The following is a 15,254-nucleotide window of genomic DNA, read 5'->3' on the forward strand; positions in this document are numbered from 1 at the left end:
AAACAGGTGCCCGTACAACACCATCAACTAGGTAGATGTGATATAGCACATACTTCTAGCCCTGGTTTTTAACCTCAGGAACACTTAAGCCCCAGTCCAGTAAGCTATTTGCATGTATCCAGTTTAATCAGCAGGAATTGTGGACCATTATGAGTGTAAGAGGGTCTCAAGGACAATTAACAACCAGATTTTCATTTCTGATCTGGCTCCTTTGTGTTGCTCATCTGACACAAAGAACCCAGATTCTACCTGTAACTGGCCAACTGAGAGGTCTCCTAGCAGCAGGGAAGCTTTAGAGCCAACTCTTGTTCCAACCACTCCTCCCTTCACCATAAGAGGCATGTCAGGGACAAGAAAGGAGCTGATTGGAACTATGTTAAACCAATCCTCAACAGACAACACATTGCTGACATAAGTTAGAGCAGACCCTGAGCTGACACAGATCGGACACTGATCAGGAAGCGATAACTTTCTCCCTGAGGCTCCACCTCCCAACCCCCACTTTGGGCTGAGCTGAACTAGGACAAAGGAGAGAATCCAGCCCTCTCTGGATATGACTTCACCCCAGAGTTAACTCGGGTCTTACTCAGGTATTGCCCCAACCCCCGCCTCCCATACACACACAGAACCTCTCACCTGAATTTGGTGGTGCTTTCAATCCAGGCTAGCTGGCCTGGGTGGAGCTATAGGCTAAAGCCCAGGTGCCACTTTTACTCAGGCAGGTAACTTGCCTGCTTTACAGGGAGGACACAGGCTAAACCATTCTAATGCTGATAGTCCTCCTGTACCTTTTCACAATTCCCCCATGTCCCCAGAAGGACACATCACAATTCACTGGGAAAGAATCACAGAGCAGCTCAGCTTACTGCAACACAAAGAACCAGCAACACACATAGGTGAGCACAGCATCAGTAAGGACACAGTAACTCGCATGTGGCTTTGCAGTGAGGCTCCTCAACACCAGGGCACCAATCACCTAAGTTAACTCTGCAGAGAAAACACACCCTAGCATCCAACCCTGCAGCCTTTATAGGCACAACAGAAGTCATAGTTCGTTCATGTAAGGACCTAAGAAAAGCAAATGATAAAGCAACTTGAGAAAATCAAGAGCAATATATCACTAGGACCAGATGATATTTATTGAAGCTCCTCGAATAATACCACTTTGAATAATACAATAAAAAAGTGATTCACAAATATTTTTTCTGCATATATGTGGCAAATTTGTACTGCTGATTTTCACGGGGTCAAAGAAATCATCAAGTTCATGAGGATTTGGATTACTGGCAAGTTTATTCAAGAAAACATTCATAGATCCTGAAAAGTACAAGCAACTATTCATACTGGCAGTGTGATACTCATTGTGTCCATTTTTCTTTTGTTATTCATTATTAAGACATTTAGGTTTCAGTCATCCAATCAGAGAACAAAATGATACCATGTGTCATGAGAGGGTGACTATCCAATACAACTCAATAACTAATAGCAAATAGTGAAGACATCATGAACAATTCAGATGCTGAAATTTGTTCACAACAACTGTCTGCTCTAGTGAATACTTAAACACCTTTGTAGGAATCAGGATTGGTTTGTGAGAAATACAGAGGAAAAAAGGCTAAACTAATCAGATAATGTAGTCACTTATATTTATTTTAGACAACATCAGAAGGAAAAAGAAGAATGAAGCAGTAGCACTACAGAAAACTATATTGAAGACTGGAGGCTTCAAATTCCAAACAAACAAGCAAATACATAAAAAGTTAAAGTCAGGCCCATAAGAATTCTTTGAAAGATTTACCTAACACACTTGGACACCGCTGTGACGGGTATGGTGTAAAAGCCTGGACTGAAACACCAAATGTGGAATGAAAAGAGACAGTCACTGGATACAGTTTCAAAGAGCCTCGCACGAGAGTATTAAGAGAAACAAATAACTCACAAGCTAAGGGCTAAACTCAGATTGTGAGTTAAAAACTGGCTAACAAAGAATATGTAGTAAGAAATGGATGCTTCTCAGAATGGAGGAGTCAGTCTAATCACATACATGGTTTGGTAATAAGGGCGCTGTTTTTCTGGGAATTAATAATTTGGAAGAGAACATAACAAGATGATTAAGCATTGCCTGGGACACTAAACCATTCTGAATCAGCTCCCTGGAGTCTATAAACAGAGCGGTCCATAATAATGCTTAGCTGAGACACACCTGCTACAAACTTGTATAGCCATCCTATGAGATGTAGTGTCTGGTTTTGCCTTCCCGTAGCACCAACACCATCAACTGGTTTGGGACAAAATACAGGCGAATTCAATAGCTTACCAGAATATAGAAAACAATAGTGTTTTACATATACAGTGCTCTATATCTGTGCATATAGAAATAGTTAATGGATAACATGACAGTATATGGCACTCAAGAATATGCAGCATAATTTCTGAGTTTTGTAGGACCAAGAGAACTTCTTATTGAACGCTGCAAATGGCTTCCTCTAGCAGCTCTTTATATAATATGAGAAGTAAAACAGAACACCGTGTGAGCTGTCACAGGGTAGGAAAACTGCACCTGTATTCCCCCTCTGTGGTCCACCAAGGGCACCCATTCCAGGCTCCAGGTTCCTCAGCTGTCACACCTCTCTTGGGCAGAGACCCGCATCTCTCCCTCTTGACGAGGAGCTTTCCAGCCAATACAGTTTCCTACACAGTGATATTCCTAGCAAGCCAGGCTGCCTACATGGCTAGTGTCTGTGCTTTGCTTTCCCCTGCAGGGGCTGTGAACACTAACTGCCTGTAGTTGTAAGTGAGCTCTTTATAAGCAAGCATATTTAGTCTTAAAGGTAAAAGGCATTGCAGAGAAAATATATTAAAACAAGAAAAGAACCCACATGCATGCTAAAAAATTTACCAGGGTCACTTCAGCTCCACCTCGGGCTCTGATAGGTGTCAGTCCTTCAAAACCCACAGCTAGGTTTTCCCCTTGATTACAAGATTCAGAACCAGAACACTTCAGTCTTTCCTATATATAGCTTGTGCCTCTGATCTTGGTCTCATGTAACAGAGGATCAGAAGCCACAGGCCCACTCCTCAGGGGCATATGGGTTTTTTACATAATTGAAGGTGGGGAATTGCATTCACTTCCCCCAAGATATTCCCCAGGAAAATTCCTTCATGCTTTTTTGTTGTTCCAAGAGTCCATTCTTGACTGGCACATTGTTCAGTATAGTCCTTTGAACCGTCAAGTCTCACATCAGTCACATCTCCACGCCCTAGAGGTTTCATGCAATCCCGGCCCACAACAATACATAAATCATTCATTTAATACAGTGAACCCCAAAAGATACTTAACTTTAATTCTATATGATCTCCCAAGGATACTGCAAGAAATTGCCATATCAATTACATGAACAGAGAGAGAACATATAGCAGACGTGCCAAGGCAGAGAATAGACAAAGATTGCCATGTGTGTAGAAAAACACAGAGCACCACAGCTTAACAGATAGTCTTGGTTTCAACTTGGCACAGACATGAGAGAAAAGACAGTTTACTCGCAGAAAGCAATTAAGTGGCTCACTAGTTCTACAAACCACAGTTCAATGTCTTAGAGGCCTTCCCTTGTCATTCAACACCCCTCACAAAATAATCAAATGGGGAAAGCATCATCATTTTAAATATTACCATATTCTACTTTGCTGTCCTATTCGCCTCTTCTGCACATTATTGCTACCAGACAAAACACAAACTCATCAATTCAGAAACAGGATAGATGACACCCCCATGCAGTTTCTTCTCATGTCATATTAATACTAATTCACCACTGCATTTCTACTTCAGCCACAATGCTTGTCAAAGCAACTGCTCTGTTCTCAGTCAGGAGACTCTCTAAGAATACTGTAGTCACACTGAAACTAGACCATAGCCGGTGGCCCTTCATTAAGCAGATCAAATACTTGAGTTTCATGAAGATAACCCTCCATTTCACAGGTTACTGGTTACATTTGTAAAACCTAAATCAAGTCCTGATGCAAATTAGGTTTTATTTTATGATTATTAATGGTGAAAACAGTAAAACCTTAGTGTTTAACAGTCAGAAAAGCTTTTATATTTTGATCATTAAAATGCAGTGTGAACGGTGTTTAAAAACCAACACTGCAGAATCCGCACAGTACATAAAAAGCCGGAAGACTGAGTTGAAGAACTTTCCATCTTAAACTCATACAGCTGAATGTGGTTTATTGCAACACTTAATTACTAAAGGCCAAATGCTCTCCCTGAATACAGAAAGGCAACAGGGGGAACAGACCTGAAAGGAGACGGCAACATTTCTACAGCATGCTCACACTCTCCCTTGGAGTCTGTGGAATAGTGCTAAGCAGTTTAGGCTCTGCAGAACTGAATGCGAGATAGCACAGCAACAGAGCAAAGCTAAGGAACGGGGTCTCCTCCAATCCCAGTGGGAAACTTCCAGAAAAGGAGGTATCAAGAGTTAATGCTGATTCTCTGCACCTTAAACACCCACCCTGATCACTAAAGGATACGAATTTTTAATTTTATTATTTAGTGTTTTCAATTATTATAACAGTATTAGAATAAAAATAATTTACAAGAGATGGAAGAGGCAAGCTAAGCCAGAGTGTTCCAGAACAGTCAGGATAAAAACAAGTCAAATTCACTAGTCTTCCCTACATGGAGAAAAGGAACCAAAAATGAATAAAGCCCACCCTGCTCATAAACATCATTATAAATGACAACATTCAGGTCTTAGCCCAAAATAATAGTGGGCTCAATTAGACAACTCTGTAGATGGCCTTTTCTCTTATGGCTTCTTTTATCCTATTCCTTTTGTCTTGGGGTTGGTCTACATTTAAAAATTAGGTTGACATCACTATGTCAGTCAGGGGTGTGAAAAAACCACACTTCAGCCTAACATAGCTATGCCAACCTAACCCCCAGTGTAGACATAGCTATGTCGATGAAAGACTGCTTCCGTTGATGAAGCTAACTTCATTCAGGGGAGAGGTGTTCCTACACTGACGGGAAAGAACTCTCCGTTGGTGTTGGCTGCCGCTGTGCTACAGGATTACGCCAGCATAGTCTCTGTAGTGTAGACACAGCCTTAGTTTCTCATTTGTAACCTGCTTCAAGTAGCATAAATGGGGAGGCTTTAGCCAAATAGAATCCCACTCAGTTTAATCTCTCTGGAATCTATGAGAGCTGGTGATCAAAAAAAGGGAGGTGTTACCACCATGATTTGGTGTAAATCTGTATAGACTTTGACTGTGAAGGGTCTAGTCTGATGCTCAAGTAATTATCACAACTCCTCTCCATCCTACCACAAGTAGCTGAACATCCACTTTTAAGGCTTTCATAAGTTACCAGTGCAGCATATTCATTTTTCCCCTAAATCTTTTCAGATGCTAATGAGATCCGCTATTTATCTGAGTGGTTTAAATTTGAAAGGTTTTTTGGAATACTGCTTTATAATTGTACATAACTGAAAAACTGTGAAATCTCTGACACATTTGGATACTATTTCATCAGTTTTTAAAATGTTATTTTCTATGATGTCTCCCAAAGTCTCAGCAACGATAACATAGCATTCTGGCAGTAGAAAAGAAAAGATTATTTAACTGTAAAGGTCAAGAGGCTACAAACTGTATCTTACGTTCCAGAAATTGTACTGTTCCTCCATTATGAGTCAGCAGCACCTTGTTTATAAGGATGAAAAACATTACATCTACATTACTCATCTTCCCACTGCCAGGAAGAGACTCAACCTTCCAGACAGAAACTAGAAGCGAGATTGTGTGCTGTTCCTTCAAGAGATACACAGGCACTGCCCAAGGGGAGGAGACACAAAGGTGGCAGCCCCCAGGCCCAGCACAATTTAAAGCAGCTCTGTTGTACTGCAGGGATTATGAGAGTAACCTTATTCAGTGCCTGAACTGGGGGAAATTCTCCTGGGGGGGGAAGAATTTCTCTCAACATATTGACCTTCATCCAACCCACTCCACATTATAGGGATACTTTTCTCAGGTCAGTTAGGCAGCCACCCATAAGCTAAAGCTAGGTTAACTGGCCAGTAATACCTAGCACTTATAGGTATAATTTTCCCCTGCAGTGGGAATCCTCTGGTAGCATAGGCTGCTATAGCAGCTCCTAAACTGGCTGCAGCCAGGGTAAGGAAGCAGAGCCTACATCCCAGCACCCCTATATCCCACCAATATTTAGTTAGAAGACTGGTCCCTGTGCAATTGTTGTTTAAAGCATCTCTGCGGCTGTTCTAATTTACCCTGGGGCAAGGACAGTGAAGAACCAGCCCCACAATTAGGGGGTGCAAACACCTGCCTTGTGTCCCCTCTCTTTTTTTGCACCCAGAGATTCTTAGATGCAGCCGAAAATCTGTCCCAGGTGCTACAGCTTAAAAGCACCCCAATTCATTAAATGAGGCTTCTTATTTTACTCATTTACCATGAATAAGGGAAGGGTAGCAACATGTCAGCAATGTGTTACATTATCATTTGTAGACACGGATGTACAGTATCATTAAATTATGATGTGTATTTTCACTGTAGCACCACATTAGTACTGGGTCCACATTATCTTATCATCATATGCCAGAAATCTTTGACTCAAGAGAATGCAATAGCTCTCAAAAAGATCCTATGTTCTATCAGTTAATAACAATCTTCTGATTAAAAACTGTTTATGAACTGGGATGATATTGCAGAGAGCAGCCATCCTTCCTTTGGACCTGCTGAGCCTGGACTCAATGGAGGAACTTAAGGAACGGCGATGTCTGGGACAAGGGAAAGCATGCCACAGAGGCACTGTTCCCCCCCCCCCCACTCAATTTCCATAAGTTTGAAGACTTTTCCACCCCTATTTCCTTCACTCAAGCTAACAGACCAAAGAGGCACATGCGTGCGTGCCCTTATCAGTGTAAGTGGTTAAGCCAACTGGATATAAATGTAGGAGCATCTGACTAGACGACTCACTTACATTTTAAGTGAATTCTTGTCTAGGGGAGAAGGGAGGGTTGTTCTGTTGTTTTAACTGATTTAAGAGAGAGGGGAAAGAGACAGTTTCACCTTAGCAGCAGAGGCCTCTCAAGACAATCTGCTACCTAGGCAAAACTTCAGTCTGCCACACCTCCTTCCCTTTACCTCATTAGAAGTTTGTCCCCCACTGCTGCCACTCCCACCCCTGAATCTCGTGCAGCCAGGTTGGAGGCTGATAAAGCACCCCCCACAGGATGGGAACAGTCCAACACCGGGGTGCCAGCTCTCAGCCCGTAGGGCCCCCAGTTAACAGGCAGCGACAGTACTCCCCTCAGTCATTCCTGATGTTCAGGGGCAGTGCTGCCCCCAATTATTATGTCATCAGTGTATACTTTTGTGCCTGCTGGACTCTTTTACATTTGACTCCTTCTATGGTGAAATGTTTCTGGAGAGGAACATATTCTGAAAGGCAGTCTTAGAAAGCAGTTTATGCCAAATTATGTGCTGAAAGTGCAGATCTTCAAATTCTCAGCCTCCTAGAGGAGCTGCCAAAATCCTGCCGATGCTTATCATTTGCAGAATAATTTGACTCCTGTCATCTCAGACAATAGTTCACTTCTTGTGGGGAAGTGGACACGTTCTCTTTTTATTAGGGCTGTCAAGCAATTAAAAAAATTAATTGTGATTAGTCGCATTGTTAAACAATAATCGAATACCATTCCTTTAAATATTTTGGATGTTTTCTACATTTCCAAATATACTGAATTCTATTACAACACAGAATACAAAGTGTACAGTGCTCACTTTATATTTAGATTACAAGTTTTTGCACAGTATAAAACCAAATAGTATTTTTCAATTCACCTAATACAAGTACTGTAGTGCAATCTCTTTATCATGAAAGTTGAACTTAGAAATGTAGAATTATGTACAAAAAAACTGCATTCAAAAATAAAACAATTGAAAACTTTATAGCCTGCTAGTCCACTCAGTCCTACTTCTTGTTCAGCCAATCACTCAGACAAACAAGTTTGTTTACATTTTCAGGAGATAATGCTGCCAGCTTCTTGTTTAGAATGTCATCTAAAAGTGAGAACAGGCATTCTCATGGCACTGTTGTAGCCAGCGTCACAAGATATTTACATGCCAGATGCGCTAAAGATTCATATGTCCCTTCAGGCTTCAACCACTATTCCAGGGGACATGCGTCCGTGCTCATGACGGGTTCTGCTCAATAACAATCCAAAGCTTCTGAAAGCATGTTCAGATTTCGTCCCTCTCAGATTTTGGAAGGCACTTCAGATTCTTAAACTTTGGGTCGAGTGCTGTAACTGTCTTTAGAACTCTCACATCGGTACCTTCTTTGCATTTTGTCAAATCTACAGTGAAAGTGTTCTTAAAATGAACAACATGTGCTGGGTCATCATCCATGACTGCTAGAACACGAAAAATATGGCAGAACGCGGGAAAAATGGAGCAGGGGACATACAATTCTCCCCCAAGGAGTTCAGTCACAAATGTAATTAATGCATTATTTTTTTAATGAGCGTCATCAGCATGGAAGCATGTCCTCTGGAACAGTGGCTGAAGCATGAAGGGTATACGAATGTTTAGCATATCTGGCACAAATACCTTGCAATGCCGGCTACAAAAGTGCCATGCAAATGCCTGTTCTCACTTTCTGGTGACATTGGAAATAAGAAGAGGGCAGCATTGTCTCCTGTAAATGTAAACAAACTTGTTTGTCTTAGCGATTGACTGAACAAGAAGTAGGACTGAGTGGACTTGTAAAGCTCTGAAGTTTTACATTGTTTTGTTTTTGAGTGCAGTTATGTAACAAAAAAAATCTACATTTGTAAGTTGCACTTTCACAACAAAGATTGCACTACAGTACTTGTATGAGGTGAATTGAAAACTACTGTTTCTTTTATCATTTTTACAGTGCAAATATTTGTAATAAAAATAATATACACTTTGATTTCAATTACAACACAGAATACAATATATATTAAAATATAGAAAAATATCCAAAATATTTAATAAATTTCAACTGGTATTCTATTGTTTAATAGTGCAATTAAAACTCTGAGTAATCACAGTTAATTTTTTAAATTGCAATTAATTTTTTTGAGTTAATCACGTGAGTTAACTGTGATTAATCAACAGCTCTAATTTTTATGGTTCTGTTCAGCTCCTTAGGGTCCATACGCAGCTGTAGTCCCTCTCCTTTTTTCTCTTCAGTTACTAAGGAATGAACCCAATCCATTGGTTCTTCACTTCTCCAAATACCACCATTTGATGGCACATTTTGCAGCTCTTCTAACCTCTTTCTTAAGGTTTGTGGAATTTTTCACATAGCACGTACCACAGGTTCTGCATCTTCTCTTAACCCTGTCTTGTAAGTTACTGGAAGACACCTCTTTCCTGTGCATACATCTTCCTATGATAAAATTAATACTTTCATAGCTGGTTCTCTGTTGTCTTTCTATGACATGCATCCTCCCCAAGCACCTCACATGAATGCAGGACCAAAACTGGTTGCTAGCTCCTGTGTACCACCACAAATCCTTGTTTTATTGTTTTCCCTTTGTATTTAATTGTCAGTGCACACTCCCAACACTGGAATTTTCCCTCCATTATAATCTTTCAGAGACTTGACTCATGCACCTTTATATGCTCCTTACATCTCCCGATTTCAGTTTCTTTCATTGCATTTACTTGTGCCCCAGTGTCTATCTTAAATGTCACGTAAGTGCCAATTGTGTACATTTTAGTCAGTCAGTATTTTGAGTTTCCAGCCTCCTCCATTATTGTGCTTAAGAACAGCTCTTCCTCTTCACTTGAGAAATCCATTTGGGCACTTAATAAATGCACGCTCCTGCTTTTGCTGCACATTTTAGCATAATGGCTGGGCTTAATATGTATTTGTCTGAATGCTGGACATTTCCTGTATTTAATGCTGGTTGTCACATAATTGACATTGTTTCCTGCTTTTCATTTTTCTGTCCCAGATCAACTTAATTTCTGTTAACTTTTACTTTGATGATTTAGCTCTGTATTCACAGTCATATGATTTGTGCTCTTTCTAGCATCAGATCCATCTCCCAAAGTAACCGTTTGTGGACTTTTTTGTTACATCCCAGGACAATCTGGTCTTTAATGAGAAAGTCTTTTAATATTCCATATTCACGGGACTGACTTTTTAGTGTTAAGTCTCTGCCAAACACATCTATTGTTCCCCCTTCATTCTCATCTGAACACACACCTTTCAAAAATAACACAATTTCTAAGAAAAAAGAAAAGGAGTACTTGTGGCACCTTAGAGACTAACCAATTTATTTGAGCATAAGCTTTCGTGAGCTACAGCTCACTTCATCGGATGCATACTGTGGAAAGTGTAGAAGATCTTTTTATACACACTGTGTACATGCTGTTACTCTGAATATTGTGTGTATAAAAAGATCTTCTACACTTTCCACAGTATGCATCCGATGAAGTGAGCTGTAGCTCACGAAAGCTTATGCTCAAATAAATTGGTTAGTCTCTAAGGTGCCACAAGTACTCCTTTTCTTTTTGCCAATACAGACTAACACGGCTGTTACGCTGAAACCTATTTCTAAGGACACAAACATGATCCTCAAACATTTTCGTTATTTCTGCAAAGCTTTCCTCTCTTTTCCCCACCATCTACTATATGGAATGCACTGTAGACATCTAGGGCATCTGAACCTGCCACTGTTAAGAGCAGCAAAATCGTTTGCTCATCCTCCAGTTTACTTGCCTCTGTAGCTTTCATATACAGCTCAAATTGCTGTTTGAACCATTTCCAGGCACATTCAGCATTTGCCCTGATTCTCAGGGCTGGTGGGGGAGTTCCTTGCAGTGGTACAGATTCTGTTGCAGCCGTTTCAATAGTTCCTCTCACTGGGTCTGCCAACACATTGTGCCTTCCACTGCCACGTAGTATCTTACTGACAAGAGAAGCCCTTTATTATGAACAGAACTATGACAGCAATAAGGTAAACTTCTTACTCCTCTGTACAGCTGCAGTCTGTACCTGCACTGTCCTTGGCTGCTTTGTTTCCGCTCCAGCAGGAAGTGTCCTGGGGAAGCCACAGACTACATGAAGAGGGTACAGGGTTTAAAAAAGAACTAGATAAATTCATGGAAGATAGGTCCATCAATGGCTATTAGCCAGGATGGGCTGGGATGGTGTCCCTAGCCTCTGTTTGCCAGCAGCTGGGAATGGGCGACAGGGGATGACTCACTCAATGATTACCTGTTCTCTTCATTTCCTCTGGGGCACCTGGCATTGGCCACTGTCAGAAGACAGGATATGGGGCTAGATGGATGTTTGGTCTGACCCAGTATGGCTGTTCTTATGAATGTGGCATCTCTGCACTTCCTGGAGGACTTACTCTGCAGCATAGAGAAGTGAGATACCAGACTTGCAGTCCAATTGAGAGAGGGCTGCTGTGTTGCCTGGTGGCAGGAAAGGGATTAACCAAGAGAAAGGGATGGAGAGCTTTGAAGAGCTGCTTCTGCAGAGCAATAGACTGGGTAAAGCATGGAAGTGAATGTATGGGGGAAGAGAAAAGAGAACTAATGTATTTTGTTGGCAAGGCAGCCATGCACTGTGAGCAAGCAGAGGGGTGAATGGAGTGGTCATTGAAGGTTTGTCCATGCAAACATTTAGTTTGCCACAAGCTGAGGTGTGAATCTACCCCACAATAGCCTGCTGTACCCTGGCTGCCACACACTAACCTTGTCATGTGCTCTGATCTAGTTCCATTTCAAAGAGGACTAGCTCAAACTGTACGAGCGAACTGTTAATGGGCAGCAGCAGAATCCACATGGCAGTTAGTTCACATCCACGGCAAGCTCATATGGCATAGGTTCACATCCTAGCTTGCTGCAAACCATGTTGATGTAGAGAAGCACTGAGTGGGTATCTGAGGATGAATGCTGTATGGTGATGAATTGATGGAGGTAGGTGCAGAGGGAGGGAGTGAATAGTGGTGTGGGGTTGATGCAAAGAGCTGAACAGAGGAAACCATTTGCAGTACAGTGCTCACAAATTTGTTTTATTGTTCCTGCAGAACCCAGGAACTATACATTACATATTCGTGAGCACCATCTACTGGCATCTTATCTCTTAACTATTTAAATATATACAGCCATAGAGCACTCTGGTTTCTTGTAATAGTTGTCCAGTATTAGAAACAGCCAGGTGTGAAATGTGTTTGAAAGAGACAGAGAATCCGATGTGAAGAGAGAGAGAGAACGAGAGAAAGAGAGCAAATGAAGTTTATTATGAAGCTTGTGTGAGAGAAAGTGGGTGCTCATGCACACACCAAGAGACAAAGTGTGTGTTCATGAGAAGTTATTTGGCAGCAGTTGTGTGGTTTGTCAAACCAACCGAGAGTGAGTGAGCATGACTCCGTTGGTGCACAAGCATGTGTCCAGATGTGGATCGTAGGAAGATGCTGTGTGTAAGCCATTTATAAGGATGGGCTAGTAATTTTTTGCCTGGCCTGGTAAGTTTTTGTGACAATTTTGCAAGGCTGCATTAAATGCACATTGAAGCAGAGTTTCAATGAAGATGCCAGCCTGTGGAACTAGTTCAAAACACACCCCTCTCTCTCCCATACATTTCCATTTTTTAGAAACATCAACCATTATAGCAATGTGGAATAAAAAAAGGGATGAAGTGACCTCTTGTGGCAGCCAGGCTGATCTTCAAAAGCAATTCTTTCACGAAGAAAGTACAGAAATTGTACAATTGCCATTTTAAAGGTGGGTTGCAACTAAGAGATAAAAAATCCATTCACTTCAGCAAGAAATGCTGAATTCCTCCACTAATTTGTTATTAGCGTATGTAGATTGTATGTTCTGTGTGTAGAAGTGCCAACAGAATGCCCTGAACCTTACAAAACAGAAACAACTCCATTCCTAACCAACAGAACTTACAATTTAAATGAACCAGGGAAACAATGCACAAAAAATGCCCTGGGTAAACCAGAAGATAGTTCTGACTTAGGGCTCATCTATATCAGGGAAACTTGTACCAGTGCATCTATGCCAGTGCAAACCCCTAGTGTAGCTGCACAGTACCAGTATGACCTAAGCCAATAAGTCAGACCACTACAAGCCCCATTTTACCAATGTGCAGTGAATTAAGTTAGGGGGCTGCTCTGGATCAAGTTTCCTGTTGTACTTGGGCCTAAGAGCCCTGCAAGGTTTTTAGTTTGGTCTGTTTGTGTTTGGTTTAGGAGCTAGTACAGCATTCCTTGCTTACTGCTTTCTTTAGTGGGTTGACATCGAATCACAGAACTGGAAGGGACCTCGAGAGATCATCTAGTCCAGTCCCCTGCACTCGTGGCAGGACTAAGTATTAGGCCATTGGCCAATGGGAGCCGCGATCGGCCAAACCTGCGGACAAGGCAGGTAAACAAACCGGCCCGGCCTGCCAGGGGCTTTCCCTGAACAAACAGCGTCCCAAGTTTGGGAAACACTGATCTAGATCATCCCTGACAGGTGTTTGTCTAACCTGCTCTTAAAAACCTCCAGTGACAGAGACTCCACAACCTCCATAGGCAATGTGGAGGTTTCAGGTAGGAAACACATTTTTAAGTAAGGATTTGAATGAAAAGTTGTCAGCTTGCCCACTAGAGGTAGGAGTGAGTTTCAGGCATAATGGTGATCAAGGAAGAAGACATGGAACAGGTGAGTAGGAGCATAAACACTAAAAAAAAACCCAACCTTCCATTTCCTTCTTATTATGCCTGCCAAAGGGGCTGACCCCAAGCCTACTGAAGTGAATGCAAAGATGCTCACTGATTGCATGGGATTTTGAATCACCTGCCGATTCCTCTTCCATAGCAGGCCCCCAGAGGACACCACGCTTTGATATCAGAATCACCAAGGATCCCTGGAAGCATGGAACCTAGGGTGACCAGATGTCCCAATTTTATAGGGACAGTCCCGATTTTTGGGTCTTTTTCTTATATAGGCTCCTATTACCCCCCACTCCCTGTCCCGATTTTTCACATTTGCTGTCTGGTCACCCTAGTGGAACCATCCTTTGAGTATGTTATACATTTCTAAACTTTCATTTTAATACGACGATGCGCAATGCACTAAAACGAGGAAATCAGGATAGGTCCAGCCGCCCTCCAGCAGGTTTCCCCAATGGCTCTGATTTGCGCTGAGTGATTAATAAAAACAAGGTGGGACTATTGTCTTTGAAAACGTGTGCATATCCACAATAGTTTTCCAGCTCCATAAAAATGGACAAATGAAGAAAACATTTTTTAACAGCATGAAGTTTCTTGAATCACTCATTGAATTCAGCCAATATTATTCACGCAAGCCTAGGCGATGTCATAGTCTGGAGCCTGCTAAGGCAGCACAGCAAGAGCCATTTATCCACAACTTTGGGGGAGCTAAAAACAAGAGAGTAGAGCAGGGGTGTCTACGTGCTGAATACCCCAGTGGGCCTGGGTCATGATCTCTAGTATATGGAAAAGGCGGTTTCTGAGAAAACAGTATTTAAAATAGAATATTTAGATTTCGGACTCGATCTCACTCTCTTTGGAGTCAATGTGAACAGGAGGCCCCCTTAGAATAGAGTTTTACAAATTATTGCTGGAGGCCATTCAAAATATGCACCCTGCACTTAAGATATTGAAGAAGATTATGTGGGATCAGAGAGACACAGCAGGCCTGAAAGCAAAAATAATCTCCTTTCCATCATGACCTAAATGTATACCCAGAGGGTTTTTTCTCCTATCTGATAGCCATGCACTTTTTTAAAAAAATGCATTGTGTAAAAGTCATATTTTTAGATTCATTTAAAAATTCCACGAGCATAAACACTATTTGTCTTCACAAAGGCTAAACATTCTTCTTCAAATCCAAAGGCTTCCTGTGTAACCTTAGTTCCAGAACATGAAACAATCCTCACAGATGAGAAAAGCCTGGGATGCTTCTCGTTGATGGAGGACCTTTTGGGAACCTGGTAATGTAACCTGCGGTAACACATTCATTACAAGGACGGACTCTTTTCTAGGATGGTGCGCAAGAGTTGCTGTAGGTGCACACTGTATTCTCAAGAAAATCTCCCAAGAAAATTAAACTTCATCACAACGTCTTTAAAATCCCCGTGACTGTAAAAATGTTCCAGGATAAAGATATTACAGACTGTCAGCAAGGTAGGAAAAGCTATTGAGAAGAAACACTCCGAAGGTTAATGTCTTCAA

The 15,254-nt window shown here is 41.6% G+C and overlaps 1 protein-coding gene across 1 annotated transcript in view; it reads right to left on the reverse strand.

Moving 5' to 3' along the window:
* Positions 1–15,254, reverse strand: part of OCA2 (OCA2 melanosomal transmembrane protein) — a 340,000-nt gene that overhangs the window by 284,195 nt on the left and 40,551 nt on the right. The gene's annotated exons all lie outside the window — the stretch shown is intronic.

This window comes from Chelonia mydas, chromosome 1, assembly GCF_015237465.2.
Source record: "Chelonia mydas isolate rCheMyd1 chromosome 1, rCheMyd1.pri.v2, whole genome shotgun sequence".
NCBI classification, from domain to species: Eukaryota; Metazoa; Chordata; order Testudines; family Cheloniidae; genus Chelonia; species Chelonia mydas.